Genomic DNA, 13,837 nt, shown 5'->3' with positions numbered 1-13,837 from the left:
GCGGACCATGACAGAGTCACTGTGATCTGTCCTCTGGACTCTGAGGACACAGAGACAAAAACATAAAGCAGCTTCATGGTTTTGTGGGCTTCATTTCAGAGGGACAGATGTTGATAGAGGAGAGGAGTTTGATTCTCTGGACTTTACCTGTGAAGCAGCAGCAGAGGAGAGTCCAGATGAGGACGCAGATCAAAGTCATGTTTTTGATGAGGAGGATTTCTGTGGCTTCTGTTGTGATGAAGGACAGCTGTCAGTCATCCAGTGTTCAACTCTCAGGACTATAAACTCTCCCAGAGCACTGGAGCATGGCGCTGCTGATGCAAAGTGCCTCTCTATGGAAATCATGGAAATGCCCTTGTCCATTATAAAAGGTTTACTCTGTGTTCAAGAATCAGTGATTTGGTATTCCTGTCTGCTTTAATTTCATCTTTTTTTCCTCTTTCTCTTTTTAATTAATCCATTGAGTTATTCATAAAATCAGCAATTTGTGTTTTGTTGATTATTTTTAAAAGCATTTTTTCAAAGTTTTACATTGTGCATCTTATGCTGAGCAAGCTTTGGTTGTGAGGATTGGGCGGGCTATTCTGTGACGTACTTAAAATCTGGTAATACAGTTGGTAAATATTTGCACGAAGAAAAGTCATCATTTCTTCATCGTGCTCTGTACTACACTATAAAGATTACAGCATAAAAACATAAGCAGCACATCATCAGAACTTATACTGAATCTTTGCACCAGACCATGTGTGTTACTCATGGCCGTTGATCAGTGTCTGTTCATTAATGGTCATGAGAATTTGCATATTAATGATCAAGGAACTGACCTCCCAGCCCATTGGTCCTTCAGTGGGCTGGTTTCAGTTATTATGCAAATGTCCTGTTTCTAAGGTTGGAGAAACCTGCAGTCAGCTGAGACTGAAGAAGTCACCTGGATGAGTGACGAAACGTTTCTCCCCCTGAAAACGCTGCGTCCAGATGAACAGAATCAACCTTGTGGGTTTTACTTACCTGGATGATTGAGCGTGCATCAAGACACCATGTGTGTTAGTGCCTAATTATGAATAATATTACTCAGATATTGATCAGTGACAAACACAAAAGGCTACAGTTTCAAATATTTTAGACTCTCTGACTGGTGAGAGTAAAATGCTGAACATTTGTCTCAATGCTAGATAGAAAGCACTCAGGCATAGGATTTAGTGTTTATACGAATGTCTGTGGATGAGGCATGTTTTATGAAGAGCTTTGTCTATGTTTATATGTCTGGTTGGGTCTTAGACTCCATCTCACCGCCCCCCTACACACACCCGTCTGGGGCTCTCCCCAGCTTGTTTCTAGGAGGGAGGCGGCTGTCCCTCCAGTGGTCCTGCTTGGGCTCTTGTGCTCTGGGGGGAATCTAGATGTCTGGGTCCTGGATGTCCTCCGTGCTTGCTCCATGTCCTGGGGGGCAGTGCTATGGCTCCCCACAATTACTATTAGATAGTTACATGGAGAAACCTTTTGGAAACAAGCGCACTCACGCACACAGGTGTGCACAGACACTCACCGTCTTCCTTGGATGCTGCCTCTAAGCATATCGTCTGCTGTCGGTCTTTTGTGCTGCTCAGTAGCATTCAGTCTTTATTATTTACTCTTACTTATGCTTATCTAGGTTGCTGCTGTGGTCTCCCTACTGTGTTGTTCTCTTTTTGCTTGTTTTCTTCTTTTTCTTCCAGCAGGTGATCTCATGGGTTTTCATTGTCTTTTCTCACTGTCCCTCTTCCCCTCTGTTTTTCTTTCCCTCTACTTTTCTTAAACTTCTCTTATCTGTCTTTGTCTTTACGATCCCCCGGTTATATATGTTCCAATTCTAATCATTTAAAAAAAATAATAATAATAATAACAATGAAGATCAATCAAGTGGACCAGTATGGCACTGATTCACTTGAGAAAATAAATCTGTGGAGAATTTTTCTTGGCCTTCAGACAATGATTCTGATTGCTTCAGTGCCGAACGGGACAGGACAAAAAAATGTGATCGTCCAAAAGCTCATGGATTGAACTGTATTTAAACTAACATTGTATGATGGTATTTGAAGAAGTCACATCAGCTGAGTCATGGCTGCTGTGCAAACAGTGAATGATTTAGTTGAGTTTGTTTGTCTCAGAGTCAGAGAGCCGTGTCTCTCTACAGTCAGAGGTTTTTGTACGGCGCCTCAATGAGTTTGTATCACTGTGGTGGACTTTTGGTGGAGGAACCAGACTGGATGTTGGACGTAAGTTTATTCTGGTTTACTATCAAATACTGTCTTTTTATTAAAGTGCATTTAACAATTTCTCTTCTGATTTTAAGAGAAAAGCACGTAGCTTTACAATAAGTTTGATGCTGGAATTTTTTATCATCCTCTTGTGTCGTGGAGGATAATTCAGATCTGCTCTGTCAAAATATTATGTCTACATTTCAGTCAAATTAAAACTGAAAAAAAAAATCTAACAATAATATAAAGAAGAAAAACTTTCAAGTATTGTTTGAAATTACTTTGAGTTTGTGTGAATTTTAAAAATTGTTTTAGATATACAGGAAGTGGATTTCGTTTCGCTGAATTAATTTATTCTATTTATTTGTTTCCAGTTAATATTAATGTCAGTCATGTACAATATTGATGATTTTAAACTTGTTTTGTAAATGTTTCCACATCTGCTTCTTTTATTTCCAGTGTAGTTTGAACATATTTCAGCTCAAACTGTGTGATGATTCTCTCTGTGCTGATATGCATGAGAGGTTTCTTAAAGGGAAGTGAAACAATGTGTGAGTGAATGACTGGTGGAGCAGAAAAAACACCTGACAGAAACTTCTTAACGGAGAAAATCAGCTCTTACAGTAAAGGTGTCCGACTGTCTGTGGTTTGATTGACAGCTGTGTGCTCCCTGTGCTCTAAGCTGATTGGTGTCTCCTAGGTGATGCCCGTCCCGTCCTGACAGTGTTGCCCCCCTCCAGTGAGGAGCTACAGCAGGGGACTGCAACAATCACATGTCTGGCCAACAAGGGCTTCCCCTCAGACTGGAGTCTGTCCTGGAAGGTGGATGGCAGTGGCAGCATCAGCTGGGAGGAGAGCAGGAGCCCCGTGGTGCTGCAGAACGACGGCCTCTACAGCTGGAGCAGCACCCTGAGGCTCCCTGCAGACCGCTGGATGAAGGTGGGCTCTGTGACCTGTGAGGCCACCCAGGGCTGCCAGGCTCTGGTCTCAGAGCCACTGAGGAGAGACCAGTGTTCCCAGTCCTGACCTGACTCAACCTGATACTGGTTTAATGCTCTCATTCTCAACTCTGTAACTGTCTCTCCATCTTTCTTTTTTAAGAACAAATAAAGACTAAAACTGTTATTTTCTTTCTCATAATGACAACATTCATGTTTTAGGTAATAAAGATGTTTTGCAAAGTGAATTTTGGTTGAATCAGACATTTAATTTTATTCAAATCTACAAACCTGCACTTGATGAATATATGTTTCATTTAGAAGAATTCAGACCAACTCTGCACTCCAACATGATGTCTTTATTTTACACTGGTAAAATAAAACACAGGCTGAAAGAACCACTAAGGAGATCTGCATTTTGGCAAAAGCTGAAAAAGGAGTTTTAAAGTTGTTCAGGTTATTTTTATGTTTATTTAAATGTGTGTGGTAGGTTGTTGGTGGTGTTGCTCACCTGTACCAGACAGACTGGTTCATGAAGCAATGCTGGGACCTGGTTGCCACGGAAACAGTCTCACCAGACTACAAAGCAAGTCTAAAGAAGAAAGAGTCTTTAGTATCTCTAATGAGCTGTTTGTTCTGAGGAGAACTCACAGACAGGAGAGTCAACGAATGCAAGGAGTGATTAGAAAGAATCTGAAGAACAAAGTTTTAATTTCACTGACGAACACGGAGAAGATTAAATGAATGATGACATGAACAAAATATGAAAAAACACCTTCGGTTCAATAACAGCTTTTTCACTCATGTTCATGTTTGATGATATGTTTACACTTAAATTCACAGGTGTGTTGTTTTTATTTTGAGCCTCACTGATCAGGAACATTTTCAGCTTTTTGGATTCAGATTATTTTATCTTGATATAGATTCAGTGTTTGCTCTAAGGTCAAAGGTCATGAACAAGACTTATCCTGGTATCTGTTAACCCTTTAGAACCGGTAGGAGCGGACACGCTCCATTTTGCGTAACTATTTTTAAATCCCGGTAGCTCTGCAACCACGTGAGCTAGCGCAATAATTTTTTTTGCATATGAAACCGGAGGAGTTGTACTTACATCTGATGCCATCAGCTTGTCCTCAGTCACAGTTTCCTTCCACATACAGCTTTGCAAAAACTGCATAAAAAGCGCTTGTAGCAACAAAAACATAATATTACAGAAACAGCTTTGCCGATCCGATCAGCTGTTTGTAACACTTCCAACGTCCATCAGCGCGAACTATCACATGACCGCATGACCTGCCCGAAACCGGAAGTGACGTCATTTTGCGGAAATGTAGTTTTTTTACCATCGTGGCCTCATGAGCTTATACTTGTGTTTTTAAAAGTTATGTTTGACTTCATGACTTTCTGTGTCGTTTCTGGGATGCTGAGGACTCATACTGCACTGCTGGAAATAGTTTATTTTGATGCACATGCTGTTATTTTGCAAATTTGCACTATAATATATTTTTTCGTTTTTCCTGTAGTATATGAAAATTGGTGTATCTCAAAAATAAAACTATGAAAACACTCAAAATAAATTTCCTTTGGTGGGAAACTAGTTTGTGCAACTTTTTTGTATTTACAGTTTTGAGGGATAAGCCTCTTAAATTTCTCTAACTAGAAATATATGTTAAAAAAACAAAAACGATTTTAAATTTTTTTAATTTTTTTAACTTTTTAAAATTCAATGATAAAAAGACAGAGGTGATGGTTTTTGGTAGCCCCACTGAAACCCCCAATGTGTATTTAGATTCCTTGGCCCAGTATGTTAAGCCAACTGTCACAAACCTGGGGGTCAAAGTGGACTGTGATCTGAAGTTTGATAATCAGATTAAGGCAGTGGTAAAATCTAGCTTCTTTCAGCTCAGGCAGCTGCAAAAATAAAGCCAATTCCTTCACGGCAGCACTTTGAGACAGTGATCCAGGACTTTCTTAGCATTCAGCATCGGATTACCGTAATGCACTTTATATAGGGGTCAGCCCATTATATATTACTCATGTACAGAGGGTGCAAAATGCCGCAGCTCGTCTTTTAACTCGCACTCGAAGGTTTGAGCACATTTCCCCTATTTTAGCTTCACGTCACTGGCTATCCATAAAATTCTTTCATTTGCTGTTAAAGCCCTCCATGGCCTAGCTCCATCTTATCTCTCTGAGCTGCTACAGCTTATGCACCCACCCGCTCTCTCAGGTCAGCTGATCAGCTGCTCCTGAATTTACCCAGGCGTAAAATTAGAGGAGATCGTGCTTTTGCTGTAGCAGCTCCAAGACTGTGGAACGATCTGCCTTTAAAGATTAGACAGGCCATTTCACTACCTGTTTTTAAGACACTCCTGAAAACCCACCTCTTTACCCTGACCTTTGCCACCACGTGAGATGTTGGTTTTTATTTTTTTTTATTTTATTTTAGTTGTTTGTAGCTGATTCTATGCTGTTTCATCTTGTTTTCTTTTTTAATATAGGGCTGTTTTAATTTTTATGTATTATGTGTTTTATTTATTTATTTTTGCTGTTTTCTGTTATTCTATTGTTTTTAACTTATTTTCTGTACAGCACTTTGGTCCTGTGCCGGGTATTTTAAAGTGCTCTATAAATAAAATTGGATTGGATCTTTTAAACGAGGCTGTTATCAGAGCTGTTCATGCTGACAGCACTATCTATAAAACTTCTTTCAGTAGCTACATGATCACAGTCATTTATTTATAGAATGACAGTGGGGCAGACCAAGCATAAAAATGTTCACTAGATGCTGATGATGTATTTTTCTTTTCAATTACAAAATTACTGAATTTTTCAATATAGAATCAATAAAGTCATGTGGATGATCAAAGTCAAGTCAGTTTCTGATCCACTGCCTGTAAAACGAGCTGGAATCCCTGACGTTGAGTGTCGGCATTAAAAATGAGCATTTCAGAAGTTTCACCATTTTTCTGTTGGTGGCAGAACATATCATTATCTTAATCTACCCTATGATTGGTTTTACATCTATGGGGGATCGAGACCAAAAACGTATTTAGATGCAATAATACACACCATGTTTGGAGGTCAAAAAGCACTGCATATCACCTGAGAAACATACCAAAAGTGACGTTTGGAGGGGATAAAATCCTGTTGTTGGCCTTTTCGGCATATGGCACATACACGCTTTATTTAATTAAAGGAAGTATGAATGGAAAATGTACCGAGGTATTCCTCATAATAATCTGCTGTCATCGACCAGGATGATGAAGATGAAACAAGGGTGGGTTTTCAGCAAATCAGTGATCCCAAACACAGCCAAGGAAACTTTCAACTGGCTTTTGAGACAGAAAATGAAGCTGCCAGAGTCACCAAGCCAAACAGCTTATCTGAACCCAACTGAAAATCTATGGAGAGAACTAAAGGTCAGAGTTTATAGCAGGGGCCCAGAGAACTTTCAGGATTTGAAGACTGTTTGTGTCAAAGAATTGCCAAAATTTACATCTGAGCAATGCATGTGCTTAATTTCTCCAAACAGGAGGCATCATGAAGCCATTGGGATATTGCACATGAGATAAAGTGACAGGAGTGAGCAGCAGTACAAACTGAACAGTACAAAATTCTGAGTGGCAGTTAGTATAGTATTGCACAGAGTAAGTTTTTTTATTTGTTTTAAATCCTAATAAGAGTGAAGTGACCCGTGCATAGTGTACAATGTACTCGTGAAACTCTAGGACAGCTTCTGAGTGCATCCTGTGAAATGTGGTGTGTTTGTATTGTGGTTGAGGTGTCGTATGGCTTGATGGTAAAAACTGTTTTTAAGTCTTGTAGTCCGAGCAGACAGACTCCTGTGATGTCTTCCAGATGGTAACAAGGAGAACAGCTGATGTGCTGGGTGGCTGTGGTCCTTGATGATGCTGTGTGCTTTGCGGAGGCACCGTTGAAAATAAATGTCCTGAATGGCAGGAAGACTCAAGCCAGTGATGTGCTCTGCTGCCTTCACCCTCTGTAGTGATTTACGGCTGCTGGCAGAGCAGCTTCCGTACCAAACTGTAATGCAGCTCGTCAGCAAGCTCTTCATCGCACACCTGTAGAAATTTGAGGTGATCTTAGCATTCATGCCAAACTTCCTCAGCCTCCTCAGGAAGTAGAGTCGCTGGCGAGCTTTCCTGATAGCAGTGTCTGTGTGATGGATCCAGGAGAGATCCTCAGTGATGTTGACTCCAAGGAATTTGAAGTTGCTGACCCTTTCGACCTTGACACCGTTGATGTGGATGGGCTGGTGCTCCCTGACTGGTTGTTTCCGGTAGTCCACTATCATTTCTCTAGTTTTGCTGATGTTGAGTGTCAGGTTATTTTCCAGGCACCACTCGTACAGCACCATCACCTCCTCTCTATAGGCCGTCTCATCGTTGCCTGTGATGAGGCCTATGATGGTTGTGTCATCCACAAACTTGATGATGATGTTGGACTCTTGTTTAGCAACACAGTCGTGTGTGAACAGGGAATAAAGGAGGGGGCTAAGCACACAACCCTGTGGCGTTCCTGTGTTTAGGATGAGTGATGAGGAGGTGTCTTACCAACTCTCACCACCTGGGGCCTGTTTGTGAGGAAGTTTAGAATCCATCTGCAGATCGGTGTCACCCAAGGTCGACGAGCTTCAAGGCAAGTTTGAGGGGATGATGGTGTTAAAGCTGAGCTGTAGTCGATGAAGAGCATTCTTGCATATGTATTCCCTTTTTCCAGATGAGTGAGGGCGGTGTGCATCGTCAGGGCGATGGCATCCTCTGTGACTCTGTTTCTCCAATTGGCAGACTGAAGAGGGTCCAGTGTGTCAAGGAGGGAGGAACAGATCTGACCTTTGAACAGCGGCTCAAGTCACTTCATGATGAGGGATGTCAGTGCAACAGGACGGTAGTCATTCAGACAGGAGACCAATGATTTCTTAGGAACAGCAATGATGGTGGATGTTTTGAGGGATGTGGGGACCACCGACTGCCTCAAAGAGAGGTTGAAGATGTTGGTGAACACCCCTGCCAGCTGGTCTGCACACACTCTGCTCCTGGACCTTTTTGAAAGGCCATCTCACAGCTTCTGTTTTGAGAGTTAGAGTTACAGCCTCCCTGTGCTCCTGAGGATACAGGATCTGCTCTCTGTTGTCTGCATCAAAACAAGCATAGATGTTGTTAAGCTCGTCTGCGAGAGATACGGTGGGCTGAACCCTGTCTTTGTTTTCCTTCTCGTAGTGATGCAGCGTAGTCCATTCCACAGTGGCCTGGTGTCAAAGCTGTGGTAGCTGGACTCCACTTTGTCCCTGTGGTCCTTTCTGGCCTTTTTTATGGACTTTCGCAGCCACCCCAGAGCTGATGGATATAAAGCACTGATTTCTTTGCATGTGTGGATTAGATGGGTTGTTACCAACATCTGGTGAGAATTTCATGTCAGCATCACCTTTCGAAATATGTATACTCATTAAAAAAAGACATTTTCAGTACTTATTTTAGCCACTGTATATTTTCTCTACTTGTTTCCTCTAAATACAGAATGTGATGTGATTATGGAGATGATTTTGTAATGTTAATGTTACTACATCTCATGTTTTTATTTAATGTCATTTGAACATTCTTCAGGTAAAAATGTGGGATGATTCTGACTGTGCTGATATGCATGACAGGTTTGTGTGTGTGTGTGTTTCCTTGTTGAAATGCGTCAGTTGAGTTTCAGTTCAGTCTCAGGGTTTTTGTATGACGGTTTTTCACTGTGTGAACACCCACTGACTGTTTACACTGAAACCACCCTGACAGTAATAAACTGCTGCATCTTCAGCCTGGACTCCACTGATGGTCAGAGTGAAGTCAGAGTTTGATCCACTGCCTGTGAAACGACCCACAGTCCCAGGATCTCTTTTGCTTACATAATGAATAATACGTTTGGCCATTTCTCCATATCTCTGTTGGTACCAGGCTAAACGATGATCTGGACTGCTGTAATACACGTTTGGACTTGTCGTACAGCTGATGGTGACAGATCCTCCTACAGTAGAACTCACTGCTCCAGGCTGAGTAACAAGGACATGTCCTCTGGATTCTGAAATGAAGCCCACAAAACCATAAAGCTGCTTTATGTTTTTGTCTCTGTATCCTCAGAGGGACAGATGTTGATAGAGGAGAGGAGTTTGATTCTCTGGACTTTACCTGTGAAGCAGCAGCAGAGGAGAGTCCAGATGAGGACGCAGATCAAAGTCATGTTTTTGATGAGGAGGATTTCTGTGGCTTCTGTTGTGATGAAGGACAGCTGTCAGTCATCCAGTGTTCAACTCTCAGGACTATAAACTCTCCCAGAGCACTGGAGCATGGTGCTGCTGATGCAAAGTGCCTCTCTATGGAAATGATCTGACTGACTTCAACAGGATTACATCGCGAGCAGTCATCACATTGTGAATTCACAGGTGTCATTCCGATCAGTCAACATGGTTTGAGAGTCATTTGTAAAATCATCTAAATGATATGAGTCATACTTATTCAGAAAAGTATATTTTAACATCCCCTGGTCTAGTTTTGTTTTGGTTGCTGTGGCTCTAAGTCAGCACAGACTTGTATCAGTCAAATAATGCTGTTTAGTAATGGATCGATCAAATTAACATTTTACTGAAATTCAAAGTAAGTTCTCTAAATTTGGTCCTGTATTGGAGCAGATAACATGTGGACGTCTGTGCCACAAGGATACTCCTTTTTTTATTTATTTAATTTCAGAGGCTCAAAAATAACTGAGCAATTGTCTTCAAGCCATTTCATCAACAGATAAAGCCTGTCCTGTCATTTTTCTAAGACAAATTAAACAGATGAGTTGATTTCAAATTATCTGATTGCATTTATTGGTTGTTAATTAGATCCCTGCATATGAGGTCAAATGAACTATCAAAATCACCAACCCCCCCTCTGTCCCCTTCCGGCTGCCTCTGCCTCAATTTTATCCCACAACTTAGACATTCACATTATTCACACTCTCATTACACATACATATAGGATCTTGGGGGTGGGCACAATCACGGAGTCCATATTACCATCAGGGTGTACACCTCACCCCTGGCGTCGTTGCCCACCTCTCAATTTTAAATACACTTAGACATTGAGGGCTATCAGGAGGGACTATGCGCTTACCTGCTGCTCTCTGGCAGGTAGCTCCATGCCCTCCTGGGTTTTAAATGCACCTTAGAACACATATGCATCAACACTACAATGAGCGGGTGGAGGGAGGTTTGGAGTCTTCTCCCACCCCCATTCTCTGCGGCCTGCTGGAGCGGGAGGGCTAGGAGGAGTTGGCCGTCCGACTGCGGTCTGGAGTGTGGGGCCTCCCTGCTGCTACGGAGTCGGGGTGGTCTGCCTCTCCCCACCGCAGGGAAAAGGGTAACACCACCTGGGTCTGGGTGCAGTTCCCCCCTCCAGGGGCAAGGGTACCTAGACCCGGTTTGTAGAGTACGCTTGGGGAGTGTGATCGTGTGTACAGCGTCTCTTTATGTCTGTCTCCACGTTGGTTGAGTGTGGAGTGAGTGCATATGAGAGCATGAGGGGGGGAATGGATGTTTGTGTCTGTGGGTGCCTGTATGTCTGTGTCTATATGTCAGGTTGGGTATCAGACACCACCTCTCTGGGGACACCTCAGGCCCTCCAAGGTTTGGAGGCCTATCTCCACCCACCACCACTTCCCCTGCCGGTGGCGGACTCCCTCAGGTGTCGGTGCGTTGGTGGTTCTTTGTGTCTGGGGGTGGGCGTCCAGGTACACACCGGCTCACTCCTTGGCGGCCGCTTATCGGGGCCTGGAGCCTGGGGCTCGCTCGGGCCACTTCGGAGGTGGGGTGCCCCCGGCCTCTCGGCCTGGGGCTCGGTCACTCAGGCACAGCTGGCTGCCGGCGGAGCTCACGGGCGCGTCACTGCAACTCCCCCTGGCTTCTGCTCCGCGGCTGCTGAGTGAACCCTCATCTGGGACTCTCCTCAGCTCTTGCTGGAACAGTGGCGCGACTGCCCCTCTGTTGGTTTTCCATGGTCTCTTGTGTTCTGGGGGCCTCTGGATGTCTGGAGTTTTGATCTCCTCCATACCTGCTTCATACCCTGGAGGACGGGGCTGTGGCCCCCCCCCCACACTCCCTAGCAGATCGTTACATGGAGAAACCTTTGGAATACAAGCACGCTGATCCACACAGGTATGCACACGGGTGTTCACTGCTCGTAGACTTAAATTACACCTTTCTTGGCTACTACTTCGAAGCACATCTGTCCTGCGTGCTGCACAACAACATTGAATATTTAGTATTTACTGCTGTTTACACTTAGCTAGATTAATGCGATGGTGTTGTGTTTAGTATGTTGCTTTGTTTTTTTTGTTTTTTTTTGTCTTCTATTCTTCTCTCAACAGGTGATCCAGGAGATTTTTATTTTTTTTCTCCCCCCCTTTCTCACTGTCCCTCTCCCCTTCTGTTTTTCCTTTCCTTCCTCTTTCTTTCTCCCTTTCCTATCCCTCACTGATGTCTGTCCCGTCTGTAACATCTGAAAATAAAATATAATAAATAATAAAAACAAAGATCGACCAAATGGACCAATACGGCAATGCCACGAAGATCCATTTGGCAAAGTAAATCCATTGGGTATCCTTGTTGGTCTTCAGACAACAATTCTGATGGCTAAAGAACCAAATGGGACAGGCAAAAAAAAAAAAAAAAAAAAAAAAAAAAAACCAAATCAACAACCTGGTTCATTTTTAAAAGGAATGATTGTATTGGCCAGCACAACAAAAATAAGGCCTAAAAGACCACAGAAGAAAGCTGAAACGAATGAGGACAGAATTCATAGTTTAAGGAAAAAAACTCTACCACAGCTTAATTTTGAGTACTTTACACGTCATAGTCATTAGTCTAAAATACTCTCTAAGGGGGAAATGGACTGGTTTTTCTATAGTGCTTTTCTGCTCATTCACCCATAAAGAAATACAAGAACATTTTGTATGCTTTTCCTACTGGAATGCTTTCTATACAACATTCAAACACATTTAGACTGAGATGGATGCATTGGATGGATGCTTCTGAGCTACAGTAGCCCCAGGTGGCTGTATCATAGTCTAAGTCTACTACCAAGAGATCAAGAGTCATCTTCATGAAAGGAAACTCTTACCAGTTACAAACTGCTGGTTACACTCAAGAACTGGAAGACTGGATTAGACTTTGCCAGAAAAACACAGAAAAATCAGGAACAGTTCCAAGATGAAGTTTTATCAGCATAATTAGAAAAGAAAATGATGAAGAAGGAAAACTGATCTGAAGCATATCACATCATCTGTCAAAGATGTTGGAGCCAATGTTACTCATTGGAGTAGTTGGAAAGTCATTGGACAGCACTTCACAGTGCAAATAGATAATGACCCAAAGAACACTGACAACCCAAGACTTTCTCAGGTGAAGAAATGGTCAAGTCACCTTTTTTTTGGTCTCCTATTATTAAATAGCCACAAGGCTCAAAATGTGGGTTTAGTGTAAGGGATACAGTTAATTTAAGATTTAAGCTAGGTGTTAGAGTTCAGGATTCATTTTTAAGGTTAGGGTAAGAGGCTGGGGAAAGCATTATGTCAACTAGATGTCCTCACTAAGGTATAAAAAGCATTTATTTCTGTGTGTGTGTGTGTGTGTGTGTGTGTGTGTGTGTGTGTGTGTGTGTGTGTGTGTGTGTGTGTGTGTGTGTGTGTGTGTGTGTGTGTGTGTGTGTCCTCAGTGAACTGTATCAGTCTCTGCAGTATCTTCCAGCTGCAGCAGTCACTTCAGTTTCTGTTCAGTCTGACTGAGGGAGGTTTTTGTACGACTGTTTTTCACTGTGTGAACACATCCTGATTGTTAGGATAGTGAAAACTCTGACAGTAATAAACTGCTGCATCTTCAGCCTGGACTCCACTGATGATCAGACTGAAGTCAGAGTTTGATCCACTGCCTGTAAAACGATCTGGAATCCCTGATATTCGCTCATATGCACGCTTAATGAGCAGTTTGGGAACGTCTCCATCACCCTGTTGGTACCAGGCTAAAATATGGTTGTTGCCAGAAACATAAACATCCTGACTGGTCGTACACTTGATGCTCACAGTTCCTCCCACAGCAGAGCTCACTGCTCCAGGCTGAGTCACTGTGATTTGTCCTCTAGACTCTGAGGACACAGAGACAAAAACATAAAGCAGCTTCATGGTTTTGTGGGCTTCATTTCAGAGGGACAGATGTTGATAGAGGAGAGGAGTTTGATTCTCTGGACTTTACCTGTGAAGCAGCAGCAGAGGAGAGTCCAGATGAGGACGCAGATCAAAGTCATGTTTTTGATGAGGAGGATTTCTGTGGCTTCTGTTGTGATGAAGGACAGCTGTCAGTCATCCAGTGTTCAACTCTCAGGACTATAAACTCTCCCAGAGCACTGGAGCATGGTGCTGCTGATGCAAAGTGACTCTCTATGGAAATGAACTGACTGACTTGGATCAGTCTGACGATGCTGTTTATCAGGAATGATTCAATCCATCGTAGTATTGAGCAGATATATCAGTTTGTTCTTCAGAATATTCTTATTCCAAAATTTTTTCTATTATTTAAATGTTTTGTTTTATGGTTCATTGATGGATTCACATGTTTATCATAATATT

The 13,837-nt window shown here is 42.5% G+C and overlaps 1 pseudogene across 1 annotated transcript; it reads left to right on the top strand.

Moving 5' to 3' along the window:
* The first annotated feature begins 305 nt into the window (after positions 1 to 305).
* Positions 306 to 3,423, top strand: LOC112430217 (Ig kappa-b4 chain C region pseudogene; annotated as a pseudogene). Its single transcript, XR_013095445.1, has 3 exons — positions 306 to 324; positions 2,148 to 2,255; positions 2,938 to 3,423. The product of XR_013095445.1 is annotated as an Ig kappa-b4 chain C region pseudogene (transcript).
* The last annotated feature ends 10,414 nt before the right edge of the window (positions 3,424 to 13,837 follow it).

This window comes from Maylandia zebra, linkage group LG22 (genome assembly GCF_041146795.1).
Source record: "Maylandia zebra isolate NMK-2024a linkage group LG22, Mzebra_GT3a, whole genome shotgun sequence".
Taxonomy (NCBI): domain Eukaryota; kingdom Metazoa; phylum Chordata; class Actinopteri; order Cichliformes; family Cichlidae; genus Maylandia; species Maylandia zebra.
This window is presented reverse-complemented; position numbering and strand designations above follow the sequence as displayed.